Raw genomic sequence first — 16486 nt, 5'->3', positions numbered from 1 at the left:
GGCGCGGCTGCGTCCCGGGGTCCCGCAGGGGTGAGCCGGGGCGGGGCCGAAGGGTCCGGGGGAGGACCGGCGAGCGGGTCCCGGCGGCGGGAGCAGAACGGGGCGCGGCGCCCGTCTGGATCCCGGCGGGGTGAGCGGGGCGCGGCGTCCCGGGGACCGGCCAGCGGGGTGCGGGCTCCGGGGCGGGGTGTGCGCGTGCGAGTGTGCACGCTTGGGTCGGTTGAAATGCGTGGCTGAAGGCGCGCCTCCCTTAACCCAGTTACCCACTCCTCTGACTTTGCTTTTGCCAAGCTTGCTTTTCTGAGGTGGGAAGAGGGGGGAAGGGAGCGGAGGGGCCGGGGGTGTTGTGTGGAGGGAGGCGGGGGGATCACAAAGCCTTAAGCTTAGCCAGGTGTGATCTGTTGCAGAAATTAGAGGTAATTTTTACGTAATCACGATGGTTTGTCTGATCTATGCAGTCTGTAATTTAATAATTAATGTGATTCTGGTGGCTTTACGTGTCGTGGAGCTGGGGTAGAGCGTTGATTGGGAGGAGTAGCGAGCTGAGATTCCTGAAGAAAGGGAAGTGTGTCGAATTTTTATCTGGCTCGTTAGTCTCGATAGGAAAGTTCCTCTTATCAGCTCAGGAAACTGTCAAGTCTTAGAGGAACGACTTGTATTTCAGGCGTGTTAAGAAAAGAAAATCTGGGAGATAGAAAATGGATCGCCAGAGTGGAACGGAAAGGTCTGTGTCTTTTTTAGACAGCGAGTGTATGAAACTGTCTCTTTTCAGGTGAGAAATTTGGGAGTGGATCGAGGCTACATTTAATCTTCCGCAAAAAAAAAAAAAAAAAAAAGGCTGACGCCGTTAGAGTGCATAGGCAATGTTTTGTATTCTAGCCCTGCACTAACATCCTTATGCTTTCTGGCACCTTACGGTCCTCTTCTCAGGCTCAGGCCATTCCAAGCTTTATGACCCATTTCCCTGGCAAGCCAACTTTCTCTTGCAATGCTAGATTATTTTTCGAGTGTGTTGAGAGTTGAGGTTCCTGAGATACTGCGCAGTGGGCAATTATTGAGGCCCTCGGATTGGATTTTTTTTTAAGTTGGGGGAGGGGAATGCTAGACTCCAAGCACCCTTAAATGTAAGTTTTCCTTTTCGCTGAATGTTAACTTGCTTGGATAGGATCCGGTTTACTGTCTCTACTGAGTTAATAAGATAACATAAAATATCGGATTTTCTTTTGGCAGTTTCTCTGAGAAATTAATCTTGATTAGGAATACTCCCATGATATTTGTTTCTAAAAATCTCTCTCTCATCCCCTTGTTAAGGTGCAAATCTGCTTGGATACAGTACATGTTTGCACATGAGCTAGTTTGAAAGTTTTCTGTGGTTTCTCCTCTGTAGGCTGCAGTGTCCGGGCTAAACCAGAGAACTGGCTTGATCATGATTTCGAATTTAAGGTCACCTGCTACTTACATGACTGTATGTGTAGCTGCTGAGTGCTCTATGAGTGTGAAGCATTAATGGTCCCTAAAGCTGCACTCCCTTGCCAATTACACTATGAATTATGAAAATTTAATTTGTCTTTTACATTTGGTGGATGCGTGTGGCTTGTTGAAAGTCTTTGCTGTCAACAGAGGCTTTGTATCTTACCCACGGAGGCTCTAGAAATCCTAACGTGACTTCTGCCACTGCTCTTCCAAATGTTAGTTATTTCCAAACGATAGGCTTTGGAATCAAACCCAGATTGTTTGCAGCTTTTGTTAACTGGTGTTTTATTAAACAAAAAAAACAAAAAGATTTCTAAATGAGGTTTATGTCCAAGATAACTATTGTATATCTTCATAATCCTGAGAATACTCACTTTTCCAAAGTAATTTGTACTTATAGTAGATAGTGTATTTGGGGTCAGAGGTGTGTAGGAGAGAACAAAATGCTTAAAACCCACAAAGTCGGTATATTTTAATACCATATTCACACAGTTGAGAAAATAGTGTGGATTCATTGTTTTGGGGACTGGTTGTCATCTATAGTATATTGCCATCTGGACTAAATTGCACTCTGCTAGGTATTGGCCTGTTTCTAAAAGGAACTTAAATAAAGCATGGTGGGTTGTTGTTTTTTTTGTGTGTGTGTGTGTGTTTGTTGATTTTCTAAAGCAGAACATATTTTCAATGGCGTTTTCACACAAGAATGTATTAGATAAGTTTGCAAGATGTAATACGTTTGAGTCCTCAAGGCAGATGAACAAATAGCTTTTTGAGATGAATTATTAAGCTTGATGGCCCCACGAGCCAGTCAGTGTTCAAAGAGCCCGTATCATTTAGGACTCTCTCGTGGAATATAATCACTGTAACATATGCTTCGAAATATTGGGGTGATACCAGCATTATGAATGGAAATGGGCGTTTTCAATAATCTTTACTATGGAAGTCTTTGTGTTATTATAGAATATCATGTACAGCAGGTGCAATGAAAATGGGAACAGATTTTTTTTTTTTCATTCTTTTGTAAAATGGGGCAGTTGGCTTTGGGTTGGAGGAGGGAATTTCTCTTTCATTGTTTCACCTTTTTATTCATATCATATAAATGAATTGAGGTATATATGTGAATTTTAAAATAAGACTGAGAAATGCTATCTTAGAATTGAGAAATTATAAATGAACACATTTGCAAGAGGGTAGCTTAAAAAGTATTCAGATTTGTGATGTTAGATACCAAGAAGAGGTTACCAATGAATTAAAATGAAATCTTATTTTTTTATGTATGAAAAATAACCTACTGAAAACAAGAAAAGTTACCTTGACTGTAAATTAATCAGCTTGGTGAATGAGCTTTTTTTTTAAGTTCGTCAAAAATATCTGTTGGAGTATAGTTACGCTGAAAGGTAGTCCTGGGGACATCACTGTTACAAGGGCTTATAGATTAAGAAAATGTTTGAAGGGGAGTATGCCTAGTCCAAGGAGGCAGAGTTATCCCTGCTTCCCCCCAAAAAACTGACAAAAGGTGTGTGTCATGAGTTAGGTACCCGCAGTGTCCCAGGATATCTTACTTAGACCATCTCTGATCTTCACAGATCTGCAGGTTGGGGATTATCTCCATTTTACAGATTATGCTCACAGAGGATACATGCATGCTCATGCCATAGAGGTGGTAGATGGCAAAGCTGTGGTTTTCATGTGTGGGTGGGGGAGAGGTATATGTACATGTATGTTCCTGTGTTACTAGGGAGTGAAGAGAGAACTGCAAATAAAAGTATACGACATAGGTTTGATTAGGAAACCAAACTGCTAAGAATGAACTTTGTGAGAAACACATACATGTCACCGATTGAGGATTGACATATGATGCATCATTTTCTATTTTCTTTGTTTCAAATTCAATTATTACACACGTTCAGTAGCTAAGAAAAGAATATTTGAGTTAAAAATTTGTTGGTTTGCAAAGCGAGATGAAGATCAAAAGCAATGGAGTCCTTCTCCATGCCCACTCCTCCGCCCCTTATGGTGCTTAAAGTTTATTGGGAAAATGCAATTGTAAATAATAAAACACTAGGATAGCTGTCATTTATTACCTGATTCTATTATGGTTATGAAAGGAAATGAAAATGAGAAAACTCTAATAAAGAGCCATGCATATGATTCTTTAAGGAAAATGTTAAAAATATTTTTCCAGGCAGGATTTCTCAGTTAACAGTGCATATTTTAGTATCAGCTGCTTTTTGAGACCAGAAATTCATCCCACATTGGCTTTTTAGAGCATGAATGTCATCTTTGATCTGGGCAGAGGTATTATTTTAATTGTGAAGTCTTGTTTAATTGTAATGTGCTGGATCGAGGTTGCTTTGGCATCTGTTGATGAGATGCAGTGAACTGGGGAAACAAGCACCTTGCAAGACAAGATAAAAAGGAGATAGAGTTTTCAGATACGAACCTAGTAATTAAGATTTCATGGGATCATTTAGAGTGTTTTTTTTTTCCCCTCCCCTGACAGCTATACCAACACTATATTTGGCCTCTGATAAAAAAATAAATAAATAAAACTGCAATCTCTTGTATACATCAGTCCTCAGCTTTGCATTTTTCTTTACCTCTCCCTTGTGGTTTTGTTTCTTACAAGTTAAACACTCACTTACCTCTTGTGAAAAGAGAGGTAATGTTTTGGCATGCAAAATTATATGATACACTTGTGTGTAGTACAGCCAGCAATGATACCATCCAGCTCTTGTGCGGAAATTCCAGGTAGTTTGCATTGTTGAGACTTACATGTAGATTTAAGAGACCAGAAATCACATTGGGAATCACATGTCATTGTCAAGAACTGAAGAACGGAAAAACAACCACCTCTCACAAATGTTAAATAATACTATAAGCATCCCTTATTTGCATTTTATGGAAAATGTTATATTTTCAGCATGTCTCAAGGAACTCAATTAGTAAGGTATTGATGGGGTTTACTTTCAATGCTCAACTTTAGCCAAAACTTATCAAGTCCTTATTTCCACTTTAGCAGTATTACTGTTGGTGGGTTTTGTTCCTTCAGGGGAGGGTCACATTTTTGGTTCTTGTTTACCAATTAGGCCGCCACAAAGAGGAGTTTCTGGATGTTATATTTGCTTTACAATTGGGTAGAAAGGGAGACTTGGAAACTAATGATTTCCAGGTCATTAGCACCCACAAGTTCTCCTGCCATCCTGTTTGTTTCTATCAAGGAGGTACTGAGTAATATAATGAAGCCAGCATCAGTGCTGTGCTACTTGTGTAGCAGTGCAGAAAATGTATTTTTATTTTTCCTTAAGATAAGCCTCTTGCTAAACCTAAGAGAAATGGAGCTGCACATTCCTGGAAAAACCTATGTGGGAAACAAAAACTAATTAGAGCAGTAAATGTGATGCTCTCAGGTAATTGTAAAATAATTATTCCCCGTTAGCATCATCACTGTTTAATTGTGCCGTCCAATATCCTCATGCTCTGAATCCAGATGTGAAGGCATGGAAACCTCCTTCTCCTCCTGGGACTGGCTTTTTCATTTAGTGTGAACTTGAGACTCCTCCTAAAGGAGTTTTAAAGGAAAGGGGGAAACATTTAGGGAGATGCTGAGCAGTTTCACTTTCCCTGTTTGTTATAAATCATGACAGAAAGTGATTACTCCGACTATTTTTATAGAAGGATAATTCCAGTTATGTGGTTGAAATGCCTTGTGAGCATATTTGAGATTTACACCTCCAGTGCCAATCTGGAGTTCTATGAACGGTCTCTTTTATGAACTCCGGATTGTATGTTATGTTCATACTGAGAGTTATGTTTTAAAATCAGCTGATAATCTGAAATATAATGCTAATTAATATGTAATCATGGCTCTCAAATGACATATGAGTACAAATTCAGGTTTTGGCTAAATTTTAATTACTCCATGTAAACAAATGCCTCAGAGCCACCTTACCAGCAAATTATTAGACCCATTTTTTCCTCCTAAAGATTTATGTAAGTTAAATTTAGGCTGCATTTAGATTTAAATACCATTTCAGTTTATTCTGTACTTTTTTTTTTAACTAGGTTTATGTGGCCTTTTACTTAAGGTCAGATTTGAAATCTAATCTGTAGAGATCTCAGTTTAAATAATCTGTGCTTCCTTTAGGTCAGTGGGGGTGGGGTGGGAGTGGGGGTGGGGTGGTGGTTGTAAGAGTTAGGCAGATAGATGACCAGTTGACCAGGATCACTTTTCATAGTGATAGTGATTTAAAGATGGGATATGATATTTTGATAGTGAGTATCAATAATTTTTTTAAAAGATGTATTTATTTATTTGAAAGTCAGAGTTACATAGAGAGAGGAGAGGCGGAGGCGGGGAGGTGCGGGGAGGTCTTCCATCTGCTGGTTCACTCCTCAATTGGCCTCAATAGCCAGAGCTGCGCTGATTCAAAGCCAGGAGCCAGGAGTTTCTTGGTCTCCCACGCAGGTGCAGAGGCCCAAGGACTTGGGCCATCTTCTGCTTTCCCAGGCCATAGCAGAGAGCTGAATCAGAAGTGGAGCAGCTGAGTCTCGAACTGGTACCCATATGGGATGCCAGCGCTTCAGGCCAGGGCTTTAGGCCCCTGAGTATCAATAATTGAAATAATATACAAACCTTTCTGTTGTAACTGGAAATCAAAATCCCCAACCCAGCAGCTGCTGCGTCTGATATTTACAGTCTCAAGGACTGAAGATTTCCTGCTTGCACTGATGAAGGTGGTGACGCCATACTTGGAATGCAATTAACTTAGGCTGATTTATTTGATGTTTTAATGTAACTTTTGGACAGCTTTAAAAAGTTTTGTTGAGCATCACTTCCTTTTTATCAGACATCTTGCAATGCTGCAGTGGTCGACACTGCTCTCTGACCTTAACCATACTTCTCAAAGATGACAAGAAGAAAGTTGGCCAATTAAAAGAGCCCGTGAACAAATCTAGGGGTGAGGCCAAAAAGAAGAGGCAACCCAAAGGCAGAGTTCCAGATAAACTCAGTTAGCTTGGTTTTATTTGACAGAGCTATTTAGAACAAACTCTGTAAGGCAGTTCCCAACTAGAAACTTAGAGTGCTAGCCGTGGTCTTTGACAGCCTGAAAGTTCTCAGTTTTCCTGTTTAGGGTAGCCCTTCAGGAACTCCTGGTAAAGGACTTAAACAACTGGTTTCAAAGCAGAGAGCTCAAGTAATTCATACCAGAAATACCAAGGCAGAGGGGATTCCCAGCTGCTGGTGAAGACATATGAATAGGTCTAACAAATTGTACATTCGAAAAAATGAAACTATATAAAAGTTTTAAGTATCGTAATTTATTAAGTATGCTCTTACGTATTTCACCTTACATAACTGACTGGGTTCAGGGGACATAAAGTTTTGTATATGTGTACATATGAGTATGATTATGGAAACCCAAAGAGTATTTGAAAGGCAGAATGATAAAAAAGAGGGAGGGAGGGATAGACAAAGATCTTCCGTCTGCTGGTTTATTCCTCAAATGTCCTCAATGGCCAGGGCTGGACCAGGCTGAAACTACAATCCAGAAACTCCATCCAGATCTCTCATAGGGTTGGCAGGGGCCCAAGTAGTTGGGCTATCTTCTCCTTTCTCAGGCTCATTAATAAGAAACTAGATCAGAGGCAGAGAATCCAGGGCTTAAACAGCCACTCCAGTTTGGGATAATGTCCTTGCTAGTGGTGGCTTAACCTGCCACACTATAGCACTGACCCCAGAAACCCACCTTAGTGGTCTAATTCTTCACTTTCTTAGAATATCTGACTCTTCAATGGTCCTTGTTTATAAAACTCATGAAATTGTTATACAGAGTAGCATGTTTTTGTAGGTTAGTACTTTTGCAATGGTTAAACTTAAGAGCCGGTGCTGCTGCTCACTTGGCTACTCCTCCGCCTGTGGCGCCGGCACCCCGGGTTCTAGTCCCGGTTGGGGCACCAGATCCTGTCCCGGTTGCTCCTCTTCCAGTCCAATTCTCTGCTGTGGCACGGGAAGGCAGTGGAGGATGGCCCAAGTTCTTGGGCCCTGCACCTGCATGGGAGACCAGGAGGAAACACCTGGCTCCTGGCTTCGGATCGGTGCAATGTGCCTGCCGTAGCAGCCATTTGTGGGGTGAACCAACAGAAGGAAGACCTTTCTTTCTCTCTCTCTTTCTAACTCTGCATGTCAAAAACAAAACAAAACAAAACAAAACAAAAACCACAAAACTTAAGTTTCAGAGAGGTTTTACATCTTGACCAAAGATGTATGGCACAGTCTTGACCACAGATGTGCTGTGTTGCACACCAGTAGTATCACTTAAAGAAAGGTCTCAGGACTGTGTTTTGACTCTTTTCCAGGACTTGAGATTAATATCTGTAAAAGGTGAAAAAAAGAAGTTCACTCTGATAACCCTGTCATGTTTCATTGGTGGAAAGTGAAGACCCTCCTTCCCTGTATAGTGGCCTTTTTTTTTTTTTATCTTTGCTGCATAGCTGGGGACCCCTATGTTTCTCAGTTGGAATGATATATTGCAACTGTCAAAATCTTTTAGATTTAGAATAGGGAGGGAGAAGACTCTTCACAGAAAAATCTGGACAGTGGGTGCTATATGGGGATATTTTCTTGTTTGCATAATGGCCAGCCTGGTACTTTTTGGCTGCTGCCACCATTTTTATATGATCCATATGGTTGTCCCATAGCCTCCTGCTATCAAAAGGGAGTCTTTGAAATTTTTTAATGGTTGCGTATCGGGAGTCAAACATGTAACTGAACACTTTAGATTCTGCTGAACAGAATAAAAATGGTTGAATAGAAGGTGTTTGAGCCCTTTAAGGGCTGAGTTGGTGTAAACCCATTTAAACCTGCACACATATCCTCATCCCTAGTTGTTTTCTGTTGGAACCCAGAGGAGAGCATTGGGTATCAAGCAAGTAAAGAAAGTAGAGGTGGAGATCTAACATTTCATTTTGTCCTTGAAAAACTGTCGGGGAAAAATAGAGGAGAAAGAAAAAGCACGAAGAAGGAAAGCATTTGGTAGAGGACGAATGTAATCGGTTTAGTTATGCTGATTTGATTTACAGTTCAATCCTGATTCTTTGTCCCCCACACTAGATTTAGTGAGGTCATGAACAGCGCAGCTTCTTCTAAAGTTTTCATGTTGCCTTTGATATGATTTCCTGATTTCAGTCTTAATCCTGAGACCGTATCATTGTCCTTTTCCTGAGCAGTTTCCTAAATTTCAAAAGAAGGGGCCACATCTCTCTGTGACGTAGTTGGCAAGATTGGAGTTGAGAGAGGAGAGCGGTATCTAAATACCTAGGTCATCCACTTGTAAATTCCACTGGAGCAGCTGCATGTTTCTAGGCATAAAACTGTATTTTGACTTCCTACATTACAGAAGGGGTGTTGAGTTTTCGGGTTGAGCATAAGGGTAGCATATTTCAGAATGATTAACTTTATGGATGTCATTGTCTTGGCCAATTATATTTGGCTATGCTGCAGCTGTGTTTGCCTTCTCAAAATTGTCACCAGGAAGCCTCCAACTGCAGTTACTCTCTCCAGTCCTTGCTGGTAACATCTTGCCTCCTAACTCCCATTGTCTGCTCAACCATCCCTTCCTGGTGTCATGGTTGAGAGAAATCACCTGAATCCTTTGAGAAGCCTGTATGTTTTAGAACACACTGGTAGCTCTCTTGAAGCAGTTTCTTAGTATTAAGTCTGTCTTTATATTAAATCACGTTTCCCATCAGTATAATTTGTGTTCAGTAGTCTGTATTTTCCTGGCTCCTGATCTGCATTGCCTTTAACAAGTAGATGTAGAAAAGTTGCTTCCAGCATTTTTTTTTTTTTTTTTTTTTTGACAGGCAGAGTGGACAGTGAGAGAGAGAGACAGAGAGAAAGGTCTTCCTTTTGCTGTTGGTTCACCCTCCAATGGCTGCCGCAGCCGGCGCACTGCGGCCGGCGCACCGCGCTGATCCGATGGCAGGAGCCAGGTACTTATCCTGGGCTCCCATGGGGTGCAGGGCCCAAGCACTTGGGCCATCCTCCACTGCACTCCCTGGCCACAGCAGAGAGCTGGCCTGGAAGAGGGGCAACTGGGACAGAATCCGGTGCCCCGACCGGGACTAGAACCCGGTGTGCCGGCACTGCAAGGCGGAGGATTAGCCTAGTGAGCCGCGGCGCCGGCCCCAGCATTTTCGATGGATGGTATTTGTGCTGTCTCTGTATTTATGCTAGAACACTTTGAACACAATTTTGCTTACTTGTGCTCTCTGAGGCCCCTTACACAAAGACTGCATTGGAAAGGAGACTAAGAGGCAAATCATTTTTGTTGTTGGTGGTGATGGTGATGGAATACTTGTCATCAAATTTACTTTGTTTCATCAGGCAGAATTCAGGAACTGTGTGTCTCAAGACAAAACCCATTCTAATTCACTCTGGCTATGTTTGGATTTTAATTTTCAGTGAGAAATAACTTCCTCTGTGATGATTTCTACCTGTCAGGGCCACTTGCCCTGTGTGTGGGAGAATGGACTCTCTGGAGACATAGCTTTAGGGTCTTTCCTAGCAACAGGCTGGAAGGTGGACCTTCATGGCCGGTCAGTCATCTACTAAGCACCAGCCTCTGGTCTTCTCCTGACTTGTCTTCAGCTTTATTTTTTATTTTATTTTTTTTCCTTGTTGTTGTTGTTGTTTTTTCCGGGCCTACTGCAAGTCTTTGTGACTTGTCAAGATTTCTCAACTAAAAAATAAGGATAATAAAACAGGCTTCTTACTTGCCCTGCAGTATTATTGTGAGACTGATGTTGGGAAAGGAATGATACCCTAAATATTTTATAGCTTCATGGTACTTAAAACTGACCACAAAACCACCTGTGTTTCCTGGGAGAATCTACTATAATGAAACTTCATTATAATAGGACACTTAAGGTTTACTTCTTCTGAACATTGATGCTTTAAAGCCTCAGACACACACTCCTAAAGCAGTGTCGTTCCCACATAAACTTTCAGAAAATGCTCAGTCCTCCAGACTGGTAGGAATACTGTTTTTTTTTTTTTTTTTCCTCCCTCCTTTTTCTGCATGGTGATTGATAAATAAAATGTAGTTCATGTACCAACTGTGAACTTGTGGTCAGACCTTCCGTTCTGGAAGGGGCTGAAGCAAAAGCAGTATCTCCATCCAATATTCCCATATGTGCTTTCTGAAAAGCCTGTCTCGATTCCTGTGGATACCGATTTTGATTTTCTTAAGGGAAAGAAATCAGCTACACAATCTAAAGGCTGGGTCTCACAAAATGGGAACCTAACCCTAGCAGAAACCCAGCCATTAAGGAAAGAATTCTGATGATATGAATATGGTTGGGGGGATATTGTAGGCCTGTAGCCAACAGCATCATTAGCTCCTCAGACCACACAGGGCCAGCAGAACATGGATGTAGTGCCTCTTGGGGGAAACCACGTGGAGAAGGAATCTGTGATTGTTGCTCTATGGAAAGGGTGGTGTAGAGTTAAGACTTGATAGTGTGTGTGTTGTTTGCTGTGTGGTGTTTACCTAATTGCTGCCCAGCGACAGGATACATTCTAGTTGCTCTCTCTGTGTGCTTAATAAACAGGCATTTCCTTCTTCTGACAGAGCTGATAGAGTGCTTAGCCATCAGAGCCACCGTAATGTGAAGATTTGCTTCTCATGCTGTAAGTCATTTGATGCATTAAGATCTGACACGAACAGATTCAGTTTGCAAGCCTAACGCTTTGCTGTGTGAGTTCATTGGCTGAGGAATATCCTCTGTGACAGGCCAGGGGAATACTTGGCACCTTCTGTGGCTAAGAGCATGATTTTGATTGTGGAGAAATTCTCTAGGCCGTGAATGTCACCTCCAAGATGCAGGATCAGCCCCACATAACAGGGCATTTTATTTAAACACGGTGAACCAGATAGGACTTTGATGAAGACAGGGGAGACTTTGGCAACATCAGAGGTTATTGCTGTTCCTTAGATTGTTTGGTAAGGAAAACTAGATGTATGGCCAAAAGCTAGCAAAATATTTAGAAAAGAGGGGCAGCCATGCAGCTGGTACAAATGTTTCCATACAAATTAATTGGTACTTTGTAATCAGCACGTTTTATCTTATCTTCCTGGAAGAACTCTAATTAACTTTATAGACAGACTTTCAGTTGGGCCAAGGTTTTGTGTCTAGCTATAATAAATAGTGACCTTTATCATGCCCCTAACTATGGCTTGTTTTTCAGGTCTGCTTAGTATGTGATTCTTTTTACCCAAACTATCTCTTCTCTGTTCAAGAAAATAATTGTGCAGATTTGGAAGCCAAAAGATGTTTTCTTATGTCAATAAAACTAATTTTCTGACAGCCACTTGCTGCTTTTTGGTGTGTGTGTGTGTGTGTACACGCACTCACATTGTTTAGTAACACCTTTAAGGGATACTGCCTTCTTGTGGGTACATTTTCTGACAGGTTTTATAATATTGGTTCTTGATTTAGGATACAGCAGTGTTCAGCCATTAGGCTGAGGAATTGATATAAAGCATCATAATCTTCAGAAAAATTTTGCAAGGTAAGTCCTATTTTACAAATGAGGTTATTGAGATTCTATAGCATGATAAGTGCTGACAGCTCCAGCATGAACCTAAGGTCTTTGTATTGTATCACCTCAAAGTTTGGCCTGGAGGTTGTCAGTCTTTTGAGGGATTCCTCGATTCTTCTAAGACCAAAAGCAGGTTGAATTGGGATGTGCCAGTTGGCACATTGGCATCTGAATTATATGGATTGTGAATGTGAAATTCGAGTTCCTTGCTCTGACTCAGCAGTCTTGTGTCTCTTTTGTGCTCTTTGATATAAATTACTTTTGCTTGATTTTAATTTCATTGCCAGGCCAATTTCTGAGTCTGGAAGGCAAGAATGTTGTAAGAGATGGGTCAGTGGTAAGGGACACCAGAGCAGTGTCAAGCTGTCTTAACGCCTGAGGCAGATTTTCACTGCTGAGATAAGGAAGCAATTAACATTCAGTGTTGAGGTGGATCCCTGTTCTTCATTTCAATAACAGCATATTTTATAAAAAGTTTTCCTTTGGGGGTTTCATTATACACCTGGCATTTCCCCCTTTTACTTAATTTTTACATCTGCTTTAGGGTCGCCTGCAGCCCATACTTTGTCTTACTGTGAATCAGTAAAAAAGTTCTCGGGTGATGTTCACTCCCCACTGTCACCCTCAGTTGGCTACTTTATGTGGTATTCTTCCCACAGTTAAATCCATTTTGTTCCCCTGTTCTTTATAAGTAGGCCACGTGGGTAGGCAGTAGAATAAGTGAACCTTAAAGTAAGAAGACAGTGAACTTTAGGTGCTGACCAGCTGTGACCAGCTGATGTGTTGGTACCTGCTCCATTTCAAGTCATTATGATTTCTACATTTCCATAGTTTTTTTGCTGAAATGCAGAAACATTTGATAGGCTTCTGGGTTTTCAACAAATCATAAATTTCTGTCTCGTGTAGATGGCCAATGTGAAGGAAGCGATAATAGAAAAGGTAGAGTAGAATTCATGCATGGGTTGATACAACCCATAAGCCATTTCATACCAAATATTAGCTTGTCGAAATGCCTTTACTCTTGGCAGGAGACAAGCGCTGTAACCTAAGAGGATGTGATTTGAGTGGGGTTTTCGTGCCCCATGTGCTTATTGTATTCTTGCTACTGATGCAAACATTATCTATAATTACATTTTCAAGTGACTGAAAATTGCAGGCTTTGTTGAACAAAAATACAGCCAAAGAATGGAATATATATCCACTCCACCCTCATTATAAGGCTTTCAGAAATCAAACTATAAGGCCCAATACCATGGCTCTCAACTACATGATACCAACTCCATTCTCTGATGTTTGAACACTTTGTCAAAATGCTGGCTTCCCAATGATGATCATATAATTGGAGGAAAATGCTGTTACTCCTTTAGTGCTTTTTGTGTTCCATTGTCGACTCAATCACAATGGCACCTCCTTTCACAAATCCTGTTTCCAGAAACCCCAATTTGATTTAGATCCAAGCAGGATGGGCATAGTCAAGGAAGGTGGTTGAGCTACAGACACAGCTGGCTTCCTGGCATGGGTACTGTTGCATCCCTGTGATATTATGTTATTTTCACATCAACCAATTCTCCCACCCACCACTATGGGGCTCAATTAAAAAAAAGTTGCAGGGCTGGTGATGTGGCATGGCAGGTAGAGCCACCACCTGAGATGCTGGCATCCCATATGGACGCCAGTTCAAGTTCCAGCTGCTCCACTTCTGATCCAGCTCTCTACTAATGGCCTGGGAAAAGCGGTGGATGGTGGCCCAAAGTGTTTGGGCCCCTGCCACCCACATAGGAGACCTGGATGAAACTTTGGCTCCTGGCTTTGGTTTTGCTTAGAGTTGGCCATTGTGGCTCTCTGGGGAGTAAACCAGCGGATGGAAGAACTGTCCCTCTCTCTGTAACTCTGACTTTCAAAGTAAATAAATATTTAAATAAGCAAGCAAACAAAAATTGCTTCTGAGGTAACCACATAAAGGAATCTTCCCTTGCCCTTAGAGTATGTCTGTGGTATAAGGAAAACACCTGGCCAGTTTTACTCTTCTAGACCCAAGATATTTATTTATTTATTTATTTATTTATTTATTTTATTTGAAAAGCAGAGTAACAGAGCTCTTCCATCTTTTGGTTCACTCCTTAAATGTCTGCAACATCTGGGCTTGGGTAAGCCGGAGCCAGGAGCCAGGAGCTCTATCTGGGTCTCCCATATGGCTGGCAGGGATCCAGTTACTTCGGCCATCACCTGCTGCCTCCCAGGGTCTGGGGTAACAGGAAGCTGGCTCACAAACAGAAGCATAACTTGAACCTAAGCACTCTGGTATGGGATGCAGGCTTCCCAAACAGCAGCTGAACCAGTGTGCCATTCACACCCATCCTGTAAGACCCTACTGAGAGCTTAAGTCACTGCAGTTTGAGAAAAGCAGAATGTGACATGTTGTGACTTAGTATTTTGCTCAGTGTTGATTAGCATTTTAAAATCCAGGAAACCACTTAATAAAATAGAAAATTTTCCATGGTTTTGGGATGAGAAACCTGTGGTGGGAACAACTTAGAATGATAACTGCTGTCATAGATTGTTTTTAAGGCATTGACTTTATAATAAGTGTGTGTTTTATAACATTGTAACTCACCTTCCAGGCCTTTAAAGAGTCCAAACTCTTTGGAAAACAACAACAACAACAAAAACTATTGTGATTGCTTGAATCCAAAATAAAAGCAAAACAAGTACTTGACTAAGATCTCTGAGAATCCATAAATGATTCTTGATTTTTGTGGCCTTCTATGACAGGACAGACTTGTCATCACACAAAGAAATGTTTATCGGGTCGTAACTACATAACAAGCAATTAAAACCCATTTCCGTGGTGAACACCTAGTGAATTAGTTACTACCCAATGTGCATGTTTTGTTAGCTTTTCCGATACAAATTCAAATTCATGTTGAGTTTTGGACCCAACTTTATTCTTTGTTATGAAGGTCACCAGTATGTTCAGTCTTTTTAGCATTCATGAACCTGAAAAAAGCTTTCTTTGTAATACAGCATTCAACCTGAGTTTTCTCTCTCTTTGGGTGTGAGTGTAAATGTGTTGCAGCTTTTGAAGCAAGGATTCTGCAGTGACTATTCTGAGATGGGCAGTCTCCATAATGTAATTGCTCAGTTGCAAGGTATAAATGAGGGCAACTCAATTTGTATATTTCATTAGTTCCCTCTGTGAATTACAAATACTCTTTTACGTTCAGGGTATTATTTTTTGTTGGTTTTGTTTGACGGGTTATGTGTTTATGCCTCTTAATTGCCTGGGCTTTTTGATAGCTCCGGATTCTTAGCCAATGAGCAAAACTTAAAGAAGCGTAGTTAGCCTAGAACCATAGAAATTAGCTTTCAAAGTTATCTAATTCTCAAGGTTTCTTATGTGCCTCTGCAATAGTAAATTGGTTCTACTGTAGTGTTGTAAATACAGTGCAACTCAGAAAATGCTTTGCAGTTGTACAGTCTGTACTGCGGATGGAATAGTTAAAATTAAGTTGGACAGCTGAGGAGTTTAGGATTTATGAGTCACAGCTGACCTGTTATTTGGCTGAACTATCAGTTGTTTTGTTGTCATGTGGGAAACAACCTAAACATTTTCTATACCGAAGTCTGTTCCTTTTTCTTTTACTTTAAAACGCCTGCCAGTGAAGAAGAGTTGCAGCTTATCTTAAGTGTCATTCTTAACACAAATATTCAGGTTTCAGAGCCTCGCAATATACTGGATGGCTGCTGGCTGTTCTAAATGTTACAGACTTTTATGACGGGTAACCATAGTTCTAAGATTGCAAACCTTGAAACATTTGGTTACTCTGAGCTTCCTCCAAAGCTGTTGGCTGTGCCTCTTTCTACTTCAGGGAGGTACTAGTTTACCATGAAGAAGGATCTGCACTTTTGTGTTGTTTTCAGCTATGTTGTATTAATAACAAATTTCATTGTCGGAACACAAAAAATGAACTGTTCCAACCCTCTACAGTCTTCATGCTTCTTCGGGTAGATCAGATGAGGTGTATAAAATACTGCTTCATTACTTTTTTTTTATGGCTACATCTGTTTCCCTCTTAGATTCTTTAGAAATACATCATGTATTTGTTTCTAAGAATACTGGAGGAAACGTGGTCTGTCAGTGGAAATGTGCATATATGTCTGTGCTTTTGTGATCTTGGCCATTTGAATTATAGAATCCAGTTAGCTAATGAGAGTGGAAGATCAACATTCATGAAAACGTGATATTGTTGTTCTCTTCCATCTAAAAAAGCTGCAAGAGTAGTATGCCCTTCTCCATTAGACCAGATTTCCACAGAATTAATTGTGCAAACCAGGAAGTGTTGATTTTTACCTGGTCGATCCTTCTGCTCCCTGAACATCCTGTAGAAAAGCTCTTTAATTTACCCT

General features: G+C 41.0%; 1 protein-coding gene across 40 annotated transcripts in view; it reads left to right on the top strand.

The window, feature by feature from the left end:
* The window catches only part of CELF2 (CUGBP Elav-like family member 2), a 931997-nt gene that overhangs the window by 577302 nt on the left and 338209 nt on the right, over positions 1–16486 (top strand). For 2 of the 40 annotated variants that reach the window (XM_070055740.1, XM_051820881.2), the window contains exon 1: positions 31–130. The exons of 35 other annotated variants lie outside the window; for them this stretch is intronic. The gene's annotated coding sequence lies outside the window, so the exon portion shown is untranslated. Of the gene's footprint in view, positions 1–29; positions 131–16486 lie in introns of those variants that run through there. 3 more of the 40 variants (XM_070055757.1, XM_070055746.1, XM_070055752.1) reach the window with 3 other exon arrangements.

This window comes from Oryctolagus cuniculus, chromosome 13, assembly GCF_964237555.1.
Source record: "Oryctolagus cuniculus chromosome 13, mOryCun1.1, whole genome shotgun sequence".
Lineage (NCBI taxonomy): Eukaryota > Metazoa > Chordata > Mammalia > Lagomorpha > Leporidae > Oryctolagus > Oryctolagus cuniculus.
The sequence above is the reverse complement of the archived record's forward strand: the minus strand, read 5'-3'. Positions and strand labels throughout refer to the sequence as shown.